Source organism: Schistocerca gregaria, chromosome 4 (assembly GCF_023897955.1).
Source record: "Schistocerca gregaria isolate iqSchGreg1 chromosome 4, iqSchGreg1.2, whole genome shotgun sequence".
NCBI lineage: Eukaryota > Metazoa > Arthropoda > Insecta > Orthoptera > Acrididae > Schistocerca > Schistocerca gregaria.
The window spans coordinates 627,224,578-627,237,503 of NC_064923.1; positions in this window are offsets into that span (position 1 = coordinate 627,224,578).

Here is a 12,926-nt window from a genome sequence, read left to right on the forward strand (position 1 = left end):
GGTTGTGGGTTGGGACATGGTGACAGCGCGCGAGAAAGGCGGCGGCGGCGGCGGCGGCGGCGAGCACCTGCAGGCGGCGACCAAGCGGCGACGGCGGTGCGGCGGCAGGCGACGACGGCGGCGACGACGACGGCGGCGACGACGACGACGACGGCGGCGGCGGCGACCAGGCGGCGGCGGCGGCGGCGGCAGCGGTGAGCACCGGCAAGCTCGACCGAGCGGCGGCGGCGGCGGCGGCGGCGGCGGTGGCGTCGGTGCGGAGGCAGGCGGTGACGACGACGGCGACAGCAGGCAGCGACCGAACGGCGGCGGCGAGCACCGGCAGGCGGCGGCGACGGCGGCGAGGAGGACCAGACGGCGAGCAGCGGTAACGGCAAGCAGACGACACGGCAAGGAAATGGTGGGGCTCTTCCACGTCGAAGATGCACCCTGAGAGTAGCCCAGGCAGTGCTAGTCCTCGATGCAGAGGTGAGGGAAGCCAACCCTCGAATAGTGGCATAGCTTTTCTTTCTTTATTGTAATTTTAAAACCTGTACAACAAGCAGGCTGTCAGCAGCGTTCTATGCTGCTCTTCAGCCATAGGATACACAATGAGAAAAAACAGAAAGATTACACATAGGTTACAGAACGGTGGGCAAGAAAACAGTTGACACAGAAAGACAAACACGGAGCCGTTCACACTCGACGATAATCCACACTTGGAACTGTTGACACGACGCACAAACACTGAAGACGGCGATGGCACAGGTGAAGGACAGAGTGCGACGGTGAACACTGAACACTAAACACGACGGCACACACGAGACAGCGATGGCGATGATCTCGGGTGCGCGAAAGTCCACATAGCGTGTGCGAGTCCAGGGACCTGCCAAGAGGGGAAGAAGGGTGGGGGGGTGGAGTGGAGAGGGGAGAACAAAAACGCCAATGGCAGAGGAGATGGGAGGAGGAGTAGAGGGACAGGGGAGGAGTGGGGAGTGGGGAGAAAGGGATGAGGGAGGGATGGTGCCCAAAGGAACAGAGACAGGAAGAGGGAAGGAGGATCAAAGTTGGTAGGAGGGGTATATGGAGGGAAGGAGGACATCAGGGAGGGGGAGCCGGCGGAAGCCACCTTGGGAGAGGGTAAGGAGGGAAGAGAGATGGAGTCCGGGTGGGACGTGGGAATACAGGCGCGGCAGCCTGCGGGGGCGGGAGAGGATGGGCGAGACAAGCGGGTGAGGAGGATCGAGTTTGCGTGAGGTGTACTGGATCCTTAGCCTCTCAAGGAAAAGGAGGAGGTGGGGGAATGGAATGAGATCGTACAGGATCCGCGTGAGGGAGGGGAGACGGATGCGATAGGCGAGGTGGAGAGCATGGCGTTCAAGGATTTGGAGGGATGTAAAAGGTAGTGGGGGCGGAGATTCAGGCCGGATGGGCGTAAAAAAGGATAGGGCGGATGAGGGATTTATAGGTGTGGTGTATGGTGGAGGGGTCCAGACCCCACGTACAACCGGAAAGGAGCTTGAGGAGATGGAGACGGGAGCTTGCCTTGGCCTGGATTGTCCGGAGATGTGGGGTCCAGGATAGGCGACGGTCGATGGTGACGCCAAGGTACTTGAGGGTGGGGGTGAGGGCGATAGGACGGCCATAGCCGGTGAGAAATGAAGGAGGCGGAAGGAAGGGGTGGTTTTGCCTACAATGATCGCCTGGGTTTTGGAGGGATTGACCTTGAGCAACCACTGGTTGCACCAAGCGGTGAACCGGTCAAGATGGGATTGGAGAAGGTGTTGGGAGCGCTCCAGGGTGGGGCAAGGGAAAGGAAGGCGGTATCATCGGCAAACTGGAGAAGGTGGAAGGGGGGGGGGATGATGGCAGCGGCATGTCCGCCGTATACAAAAGGTACAGAAGGGGGGAGAGGACGGAGCCTTGGGGCACACCGGCGGAGGGAAATAGGTGTAGGAATCTGTGTTATGGATGGTGACGTAGAAAGGACGGCGGGAGAGAAAGGAGCCGATCAGACGGACGTAATTAATGGGAAGGGTGAAGGTTTGGAGCTTGAAGAGGAGACCGGAATGCCATACGCAGTCATAAGCACGTTCGAGGTCCAGGGAGAGGAAGATTGCAGAGCGACGGGAATTAAGCTGTTCAGAAAGGAGATGAGTGAGGTGAAGGAGAAGGTCGTCGAAAGAAAAGGATGGCCGAAAGCCACACTGGGTGATGGGAAGGAGGCGGTGCTGGCGGAGATGCTGGTGGATGCGGCGGGTGAGGATAGATTCCAGGACCTTGCTGAAGACCGAGTGCCATAGCCAGTCTATGTTGTTTATATAGGTCGTTGTCCGTAACTACAACTGCGGTTGTGTTTTGTCGTCTTAAGCCGTCGCGCGCTGTCGCTCGCTTCTGTCTCCCACGTAGCACACAGCCTAAAGCCGTCGACACACGGACCGTGCTGTCGAACGTTAACGTTGAGCGAGCCAGGTTCAACGTGCTGCTGAAAGCTCAGGAACAAATGCGACTCGTGCATTCGGTACGTGGACCCCGACGTGGTATACGCGATCGCAACGCACTCCAGCGGCAGTTGAGGGATGTTTCTAATTCGTAAATCACACTGTTTACTCAACGGGCGCACGTAAAATTCCTACGTTAGCTCTATTAAAACGCACATTTCCTCCATCGTCCACGAAAAAGAAAGTACCATGTCCAATCAATAAGGATGCAGGGCTGCAAACGTTGCTTTACAAACAGTGCGGTACAAATTTGGAATACTTCTCCGCATAAGATAAACATTATTTCATAATTCCCACATTTTAGTGAAACCCCAAGGTCAGTCTTACTGTTCCTACCCAGTAGCAGAATCTTTGTAACATGTGAATAACGAAGCATAAAAGAAAAAGGAGCAAAATGTCTTTATACAACTAGCGCAAGCTGTCCTGTAGATTAAGCCAATCGAACAAAGTCACCCCTCAAAAATGGCTCTGATCACTTTGGGACTTAATAGCTGTGGTCATCAGTCCCCTAGAACTTAGAACTACTTAAACCTAACTAACCTAAGGACATCACACACATCCATGCCCGAGGCAGGATTCGAACCCGCGACCGTAGCAGTCGCACGCTTCCCGACTGCGCACCTAGAACCGTGAGACCACCGCGGCCGGCAGTCACCCCTCAAAAAAAGGTGAACTTATATTTGCGTAACATCAAATATTATAGTATATACTTATATTAAACTAATAATAAAGTATCAGAACCTAATAAAAACAAGAATGTTGTGAAAAAATTGGGAGTGACAAGATGCGAACAACTGCCCTATCTCACAGTTCAGTACAGTGATCCTCGCCACTGCGCTAAACCAACAACCCAGTCCTAGTATCTGATCATATTATTTTACCACTTGCTGAAAAACCTTACTCATAGCTGTGTTACTAATTGAAATTTAATTATAACAAATGGACCAAGAACAATGCGTTTTGGGTGGATCTTCAGTGTGTCGTTGCCTTCAAATAGCCTACTTTCATAACACGCAAGTTACAATAATTCTTTTGCCACGAATATGATGTTTCTCATTAGTTTATTGAAACGAATCACACAGACACCAACGGGTTTTCCAGAGATTCTCAATTTGCTGGTGCTCAGAAACGGCATATACACATATATGCTTGAAATGAATGCCAATATGGCGCCTTACAACTCTGTACTGAAGGGAGACGGCGTGCGTGTGACGTAGCTGGGTTGTGCCATCTCATTGGTCAACGCTCAGAATATCTGACATGCCAGGTATTGCTCTGCAAGTTCGGAAAGGCTCCAGAACGTGCTATAACGTCAGAAATTCGGCACGCTCAACGCTCGATGTTCGGATGCACGGTCCGTGTGCCATCGGCTTAAGGAGCGCATGCTGACGTCTTTATGCGACCGACTCGCACGTCGTTGCCGACTCGGGTGACGTCAGTGCTCCAAATAGCCGACAGCCAGGTACAGAGACAGGTATCGATAGTGTCTAAATCATGGCTCGATTACCTTGTAGCAGTTCTTTCTATGTCTGGTCCATGTTTCATAGAGCTACTTTACTTGGCAGTGACGCAGGCGGCGGAATATACTTTCGTCCTCAAGAATTCTACACAATAGGTATAGATAGTTGTGCAAAACTAACGTGGAAGGATAACTGTGAGTGACTTATCCAGATGGGATATAGATGACAGGTGGCAGTCTCGATGACATTTCATTCCTTTTGAGGGTAGTCATGATAAGAGGGTGACACATAAAAAAGTTGTTAATAAATATACGAACCTGAATGGATTACGAACGGGCCGGCTGTTGTGGCCGAGCGGTTCTACGCGCTACAGTCTGGAACAGCGCGACCGCTACGGTCGCAGGTTCTAATCCTGCCTCGGGCATGGATGTGTGTGATGTTCTTAGGTTAGTTAGGTTTAAGTAGTTCCAAGTTCTAAGGGACTGATGACCTCAGACGTTAAGTCCCATAGTGCTCACAGCCATTTGAACCATTTATTTTGATTACGAACGGGATGAGTCAGTAACAAGCCAGCACACTTGTTTCTTCTCTGTTTTTACTTGATTTATATTCTGTACACATATGTAAAGGTCACTTCGCCAGTAAAACAAACTAAAAATCTTTTGATGTTCCTGTGAACTGCAACTACAGACCACAGTTCGATGTTACATGGCGTTTACCTGTACTATATTTCTTATAAAAATATAAAATCCTATACGTCAGTAAAAAAAAAAGAAAAAGAAAAACTTGCTGGTGTACCGCGTGCTATAACTTTGTGACTGTTTGCTTTGATTTACGAAACAATGCCCGCAGTTCTCTGTTAGTCGCCGATTCTGCGTGCGTTAAAACATCAAAGACAAAATCCATTGACCTACAGGCTAGCGAGTGCCCGCTATTGGTAAAATACAGTAGCAAGAAAAATTCTTTGGGTGCCTCTGCAAGAGGATAGCTTCTACAGAGAGAGAGCGAGTGGGAGACAAGCAAAAGTGTGAGCGGAAACGGGACGTTGTTTCGAAAACTGCTCCGGAACCCACAGGACTTGGGCGGAGAGCGGATTATCGCCGCCCGGATGAACAGCCGGCGGTTCAAGACCGCCGGACACCGCCGCGGCTATCGACCGCGCCTTCGGCAGCGGCGCACCCTCTTTCATCCGCGGCGCCCTGTTGGTTCGTTTGAAATTTCGGCTGCCCGCAGCGCGTAAACGTATTTCGGCAGCGGCCGCAAACAGCCGCCGGCGGCGCCACCGTCGCCACGCTCTTTGTGCACGGCGCGCCGGCACGGCCGCATTTGCTCATTAGGCTGCTTCATATGCGCGCCGCAAAATCTGCTAATGAATTGAGAGTGGTTCGGTCTACAAGGGCGGCCGGCGGACTTTTCCGGCGCGTCGCCGCTTCTCCAAACAGCCACAGCGGCGGCGGCAGTCGGCGGTGCCACGCCTTCTCTCGTTCCGCTCTTTTTCCACGGCCGGAGAGACCGGGGGGCTGTGGAAAGAACACTAGTTTGCCCGGGGCTCATTTTTCCTTTTCATTGCCGGGAAAAAGAGACACCAATTAACGGACAGCGCGACGTAAAATACGCCGTAAGAGCTGTGAGGGAAACAGAGACCAAAGGTGCTTTCCTGGTTGACACAGCAGCAGTAGTTAAATGCAGGCATCATGCTCGTTGATTGATTAGGAAATAAAGAAAAGAAATCGCGTTATTCGATGCCGACGTTCCTGAAGGAACCAAAGCAACCTCTATCACAGACAGAGAAAAAGTTTTCAATGAGAAAAATGACGAGAGTCAATTGGAAGAAATATTTAGAAGTAACATTTCACTGGTTCATTTTTATACAGAGTAAAAGAAAAGCTCCAGTCGTTTTAACAAAACCATTCGTTCAAAAATAACGCCATTATGGATCTCGAACAGACAGGTTCGTCACTGGAAGCCTGTCCATGCTTATTTTCATCACTTAAATTATGATACACACAACGTGTAGGCTCTTTCTGGCTATGCCGAAAGTTCCTTATGGTGGAGATGACACGTATCGGAAACTGACATTCGAAAAGGGGCTGTTTTATTTTAACTAGACCTAATGATGACCAAATACAACTTTATAAGACACGAACAATTAGACTTGCTGATGGATCATTTTTAAGGAATTGGTGACGTTTATTGATTGATGAAAGTCATATTCTGCTGTACAAACTCTCTCTCTCTCTCTCTCTCTCTCTCTCTGTCAAAACACACACACACACACACGCGCGCGCGCGCGCGCGCGCGCGAAATATGTCTCCAAAGCCCAGAAACTGTGCGTATTTATTCTGCAGAATAATCCTTGATAGCTACTAACCATTTCGCACAGCTAACAGTATCACGCCCAGGTGTATGCACTTTGCGATACAGGTTTATCTACGCTCGGAATATATGAATCCTAAGTAATTAGACTTCTCTGTGGACAGCTATTGCTTATTGAGATTCTTACGAAGATGTGGATTGGGAGATGGCGGTTTGCTCTTCCGAAATAGGTCAGTTATAATACAATGAGATTTTAAAATCACAAACAGTATGAATGTGGTTGAAGCGAAACATTGTGCTAAACTATCCCATTTATGATAAAAGATAAATAATAAGAGTCTCTATTTGTACCTAATCCTACGATATAACTCATTAGTATATAGGAAGTGTGCAAATAAGTTTTATGCCATTATCTATTTTTGAAGTAACAAATATTACAGTTACCACTTTATATTGATAGACTGGAGTAGTCGCAGAAGACACGATCATGCAGCTGGCTGGTCAGCATTGCAGTTTCATCCGAAAGTCACGTTGTTCTTTTCCTTCTCCCACCACTATTAATGTGCCGCTAGAGGGAATGGTAGGACTAGTGGAGCCACCAGTGGTTTGTTAACCTTAAAATTTTTATTCAGCAGATCCTCAAAATCAGTTTCACAACCAAATTTAGCAAATTAATGCAGCACAGTTTGTTTACATTTGCGTTAAACAGCGTAATGTCTTTAACAGTTCAACACCGAGAAGAGCCACGATCGAATTTCACAATTTAAAATGCAAGATCAAATTTCATAATTTAAAAAAAAGACAGGTAATGTACCCCTGATGTCGAAAAATAATTTTAAAACACAAAAGCAATAAAACAAAAACCAAAACAATCCTGCTGCTGGAACATCCGCAACTGAGCATCATACCAGAGGTTGAAAATACGACCGGTTTCGGGCTCCTATAAGCCCACCTTCAGGTGTCGTAACTTGGCACTATGACCCCAGACCGCCGCGGTGAACGTGTACTAGGCGCGGAGTGTTACCTACGAGATCAGAACAGGAAGTTAGAAATTAAATTCCATTAATAATTCTGCGAGTTTCTGTATCAAGAAAACTACCCAACGGCTGTCAACAAAAAATACACTTAGTAAAACCCTTTGAAATACAACTAAAGCCCAATCGTGCCGCTGAACACAGTAAGATATCACAATAACAGCAATTATTCTTACATGGAATTTAGTTCAAAAACTGTACACAACGTCTGGCCTCTAAAGCAACTTCAATCGACGGATCATATCTCCAGGTATCACACACAGTTGGCCAAGAAATTTAAAACTTCTAGCATAACTTAGAATTTATATTCGGAGCAGGTTCATTGGAACTCATTAGAGAAAGAAACAGTCTTAAACCACAGTTAAGTGAGGTAAAGCCCAATCAAGTCAAGTGGACTACGAAACAAATATGCTATGGGTATGTTGCCACTACATGTGCACACATGTAGAGATAACAAACACAAAACGTATACTCTTATAGTGCAACGAATACTACAGCGCTGTTACACTGGCTATTATATCTTCCGCATAGGCAACGTAATTTCATTACCAATCTGCGAAACATACAGTAATGAGAGATCGGTCTAGTTACGGCAGGAAATGTGGCACCAAGAAATCACTTCGCTCTCTCCAGTCGAAGACATTACTGATTACGTCAGGGAGAGAGCTAGCCACCACCTGTCACGGAAAGTTAAAATATCCCTGACTGATCAAACACTTACACCGGGTAAGTCGCTGTCTCTTACGTTCACTTTCTGTAACAGGAAGGACAGATATCCCTAAAGCAAACTGTACCCGACACCCATAACATAAACTTTCCGCCAATCCACTATTCTTAATCTTCGTACATCCATAGTTGAAATGGAGGATAGTGGGACGTCAGCTGGTATAAATTTATATTAAAAATGAAGAAATACCCAACCTGTATGTCAGGTGTCGATTTTATTTTGGCAGCTAGTTTCAACGTTGTAACAACGTCATCTTCAGGCCCATACACTTGTTGACGTCAACTGCATGCGGCCGGTACTAGAAGTCAGTGGTGAGATACGGGCGCCCTCCGTGCGGAAGGTGGTTAGTAACAATTCTTAACGTCAGCCACCACGGCTACCCAGACATACAGTTAAATACGCACATTGAGGTGACAAAAACCATGGGATAGCGATATCCATATTTGCAGATGGCGGTAGTACCGCGCACACAAGATGTGAAAGGGTGATGTACTGGCGAAGCTGTCATTCGCACTCAGGCGATTCGTGTGAAAGTTCCTGACATGATTATGGCCGCACGACGGGAGTTAACAGATCGCGAACGAGGACAGGAACTTGGCGCTAGAAGCACGGGACATTTCATTTCTAATTTCGTTAGGATATTCAAAATTCCCAAATCCGCAGTGTGCCGACAGTACCAAATTTCAGGTATTGCCTCTCACCACGCACAACGTAGCGGCCGACGTCCTACAATTGAAGACGGCGTAGAATTGTGTAAGTAGGCTGTTTAGGTTTTTATATTGGTAACGCCACGTAGCGCTCTGTATGAAAATCCCTGGCTGTGCTGTGGGCAGTCTGTGGCTTGGTGGCATTGTTGTAATATTCGCTATTGTAGTGTTGGGCTGCTAGATGTTAACAGCGCGTAGCGTTGCGTAGTTGGAGGTGAGCCGCCAGCAGTGGTGGATGCTGGGAAGTGAGATGGCGTTTTTTTTAGAATGGATAATCTGCAGGTGTGTCCATCAGAAACAGTACATTTGTAAGAATGGATGTCATGAACTGCTATATATATTATGACTATTATGGTAAATACATTGTTTGTTCTCTATTAAACTCTTTCATTTGCTAACTATGCCTATCAGTAGTTACTGCCTTCAGTAGTTTGAATCTTTTATTTAGCTGGCAGCAGTGGCGCTCGCTGTATTGCAGTAGTTCGAGTAACGAAGATTTTTGTGAGGTAAGTGATTTGTGAAAGGTATAGGTTAATGTTAGTCAGGGCCATTCTTTTGTAGAGATTATTGAAAGTCAGATTGCGCTGCGCTAAAAAAATATTGTGTGTCAGTTTAAGCACAGTCATGTATAATTTCTCAAAGGGAATGTTTCATATGTCAACCCTTAGACGAGGATACCTCACTGGAATCTTCGGATTTTTTCTTGTAGTTTGTGTAATTAGTGCAGCCTTTGTTTATTGCTAGCGCGTAATTGTAGAGAGAATTTCCTTTGTAGTTGTAGTTTTTCATTGTTGTACAGTAAAACAGTTGTGGCATGAATGTAGATTTGCACCAAGTATTTCGCAACTGCGCTTGCAATTAAGTAGATACTATTTTCAGTGCTATGTTAATGTGTTCTCTTATTTTTGCTCTTCAGATTGTGCTTTTCTGTGTTATCGTGTGAAATATTGTGACAATAATGGCGTGTGAAAATGTAACACTAGGCTCCAAAGTAAACTGAGAAATAATAGGGACGACGTGCGTAGCTCATCAGCACCACTGTGTAGTGAGTTAACAGACATTCGAAGTAGTAATTTGGTAATTGTGAATAGGGAAGTGGAGCGGGCGGCAAATAATGGTGTAGACAATGAAACAAGTAGTGAACAGGGAAGCATTATCGATCGATCGGTCGGCAACAGCTCGCCTCAGGAATCCGAAATGATAGAACACAATATTGCAAATACTGTAGATTCAGGTTTTGCGTCCTCACCATGTTCTGAAATAAGTCAAGCCACATTTTCTGAATGTCAAAATGTGAATGTTGCCGGTGCAAATGCACTGCCGAAATGCATAGAGGAACAGATTCCAGACACTAATACCTTATTATTGCAATTAATGCAACAAATTAAACAAAATCAGAGACAAACACAGCAAAAGCTTCAAAGTTAGACACAATGGAACAAAATCTTCAAAAGTTAGACACCTTGGAACAACATCAGAGACAAACACAAAAAAGCTTCAAAAGTTAGACACCACGCTTGAACAGACACGTGAAGATTTGACTACTGAGTTACATAAAATAGAAGCGAAATGTCAAAAAGTCTGAAATGACGTAAAAACACAAATTTGTGAACACTTCAAACCTATTTTTTCGCGTCATGAAAATGCATTACAGAATCACGAAGCAGCCATAAAGGAACTGCAAACTATTGTTCATGACAATCACGACATCTTGCAAGCTAAAATTGACTCAGTTGCATCTACCGATTCGGTTACGCAACTTGCAAAAACTCAGGAAAATACTCTGAAAATTGGTTCAGAAAGACACATAGAAGAAATTAGTTCATTGTCAGAGAAAGTAGTTGACCTTTCGGATCAGCTAAATAATTTATCTACGAAAGTAGATGGTAATCTGAATGACACAAAACCGGTAGTCTTTAATGACACAGAAGAGTGTGAACAAATTAATACGCAACACCAAAGAGAAATCAGGGAAGTACAAGGTCAGTTGACACAGGTAATACAAAAATTACATATTTCACAGGACACTCGCGCTCCAACACGGGAAGAGGAACTTAGCAATACGGAAAAGCCACAAAATAATAAAACAGGGCATTTCGGAAATTATGAAAGAAATTGGCAAGGTGCACCGAATTTTGAGATGGAACAGCTGAAACGACGTAATAATGACTGACATGCGACTCGCCGACATAATGATTTTGACTATAAGCTGTTCATTACTACACGTAAATTCAAAACATTCCAGAATTCCGGCAACGACGTGGCTCCATCAATTCTCTCATTGTTTTCCTCCTAACTGGTCATTAGAGAACAGATTAGAATTTATGTGTGGCTACTTAGAGAATGAACCAGCTGAAAGAATGCGATCGGTCATTCACGACTGTCACAGGGAAGGAGAATTGTATCATGCTTTCCTCTCAGCATATTGGTCTCAAGCTACACAAGACCGACTAAAACATAGAATCATAATGATGAAACATTTCGAACACTCTGAATTTTCCAGTCTTGTGAAATATTTTGAAGACATGTTGCACAAGAATCAGTACCTGTCAAACCCATACAGCCCCTCAGAACTCTTCCGCATTTGCTTAATCAAATTGCCTGAACATTTACGACACAGTATTTTGGCAGGACTTTGCAAAGACGACATTGAAGCTTTCCAGGGACTGTTACAAGAAGTGGAAATTGACACTGACAATCACGGAACGCAAAAACAGGAACACAACAATTAAAGGTCACACCCGTCACAATTCCCCGATGAAAGAAATAATAACTGGACACGAAAAGGCTATTCTCACAACACAAATCGTGACCAAAACAGACACCACCCGTATGACAACCACTGGCAGAATAATAGTTACGAAGAAAGATCGTATTTCCGTAGTAATGAATATGACAGAGACAATCATAGAAACAGACAATACGACAACCAGAACTATTATTATCACGGGAGACAGAATAACTTCAGACGCAACGGTCCACCGTGCAGTAATAATTCAGGGAGAAATCCTCCACCACTTAACCGACAAGAAAGAAACTACAGGAACTACCGACATGACGACAGACGATATAATCATAACGACAGACGTGAATTTCATCAGAACTGGTGGGATTCTAACAGGACTGGGCCCTCTGGGCAAGGCGAATTTGTAGAAGTTAGGTCTGCTAAACTTAGTAATGACGCGCGACAACAATGGTAACAGATAATGACTCGCACCGCAGGCAGCCACGTGCACCGTCTGGCTCAGAGAGAAATAACATAAGCTAACCTTGAGAAAAATTCCAGTATTCTTTATCGACGTATACAACATGATAATCGCTTTGAAGCCTAAACTCTGCGCACTGGAAAGGGTAAAAGACTGCACCACATTTCACAGGTTAAACCGTCTGTTGAGAGATAATCTGCTTTTTAACTTTGTCTTTGCCATATAACTTTTCACTTTACATTACTAGTATGCTTTGTCAGACTTAGAATCTGTTAACATGCAACAATGTTGAAGTTAAATATCCAGTCAAGAACCAAGAGAACTTATTTAAACGGAAATTACGAATGCATTGTTATTGTGAACAGACGACACAGTGTTATTGTGTGTGTACATTCTTACTTGTTAGTTGCACGATTACGTAACGACTATAAGGCTTACATACTTAGAACATGTATTGGTACTGCTAATGAGATTTTAATGCAACATCTTGGTTTACTTGAAAATACATTGTGGATTTAAAGTACTTTCTGTGAGATATCAGATGACACAGTGGTTAGTTTATGTGACAGCTACACGATTTTATCACGGCACTACTAATCAATGGCAATTTACAATGTTGCTTTTGCGGTGTATCTGTTTTATATCTGCACAGATTTTCTGTATTATTCTGGAAAGTAAAAGATGTTTTAGTACTAACTTTTGGGGTATACCTATAATGAGATAGCATTTTCCATAGCACAACAATACGTTACATTATAGTACTTTCTTGATCACGGTAAGGTGCGTAATAGCTATGATATCTATACGCAAAGCATTTCACTTTCGTTTATGATGAGGTAAGTACATTGACTTCAGCAGAACTTTGCTTACGGAGGACGATAACTACGACACTTCCACAGAATTATCTTACAGCAAGACGCACATTTAGAGCTACAGGACACGCATCTGAGAGATTAATTTTGTACTTAAGCCATTTTTTTCAAGATTTTTGAATTA